Source organism: Cynoglossus semilaevis, chromosome 19 (assembly GCF_000523025.1).
Source record: "Cynoglossus semilaevis isolate Cse_v1.0 chromosome 19, Cse_v1.0, whole genome shotgun sequence".
Lineage (NCBI taxonomy): Eukaryota > Metazoa > Chordata > Actinopteri > Pleuronectiformes > Cynoglossidae > Cynoglossus > Cynoglossus semilaevis.
In genome coordinates, this window is record NC_024325.1 from 16,448,142 (window position 1) to 16,449,113 (window position 972).

The following is a 972-nucleotide window of genomic DNA, read 5'->3' on the forward strand; positions in this document are numbered from 1 at the left end:
ACCGAACCTTCCTGTGGTGGTGAGTCCACTGGAAGGTACCAACCGCCCTAACCGGGATTCGAACTTGCCCAGGAGGAGAACCCTGGGGTTCCACACCAATGACAGAGACACTGACCTCTGGGTCAAAGATCAGTCAAATCATATTATAACATATTTCTTGGTGCTGTGAACAAAAAAATCACCGACTTTCTCCACGGACTTTGGTCTGAGAGCTACAGTCCAACGTCCATCCATCCGTCCATCCATCCGTCCATCCATCCGTCCATCTGTCCGTTCCCAGCAGGAACAAAGACGTGTCTTCATTGACAGTCACATGACAGGTGACCTCTGACCTCCTGTACTAGTGAACAGGATGTTGCGGTTGTTCCATGCTAGCGTGTTAGCATGATCACGCTGCCTGTCAGTGGATGTGCGTGGCGTCCCGTCTCTTGTCCGTCCACATCCTGTTTCGTGGTCCACTTGTTCCTGGAGTCCTCAGCACTCCCCTCCTCCTGCCCCTCCTCCTGCCCCTCCTCCTGCCCCTCCTCCGCCCTCGGCTCCTGGTGGGGCGACAGCAGGGTGTAAACATTCCCAGCCCTGAGAACCTCTGGTCCGCTCAGAGTGATGTTCTGTCCGACCCGTTTGTTTACCGCAGTTAAGGAGACCTGGGCTTCAGCGTGGGCCGCCCATGTGACCGCACCGCACTTAAACGGCGTGTGTGAGAGAGGCCACCGGGGGGCACGCGGACGAGGCGAGGTCACCCGTTTTGTCTGGTCTTAATGTTTCTAATGACCCGGCAGGTTCTGGGTCTGCGGACTGTTCTGGATCTGTTTAGTCTACGAATCAGCGCGGTGACTCCGAGTCTGGAGGTTCCTCTGCCTCTGGCCAGGGGCGAGGGCGGGGGCGAGGGCGGGGGCGAGCCAGGCCGCCGCAGGGCAGTTAGTGGCAGCGACTGCGGGGTCTCCGACCGTGGCACTTAACGTTTGGCCCCCC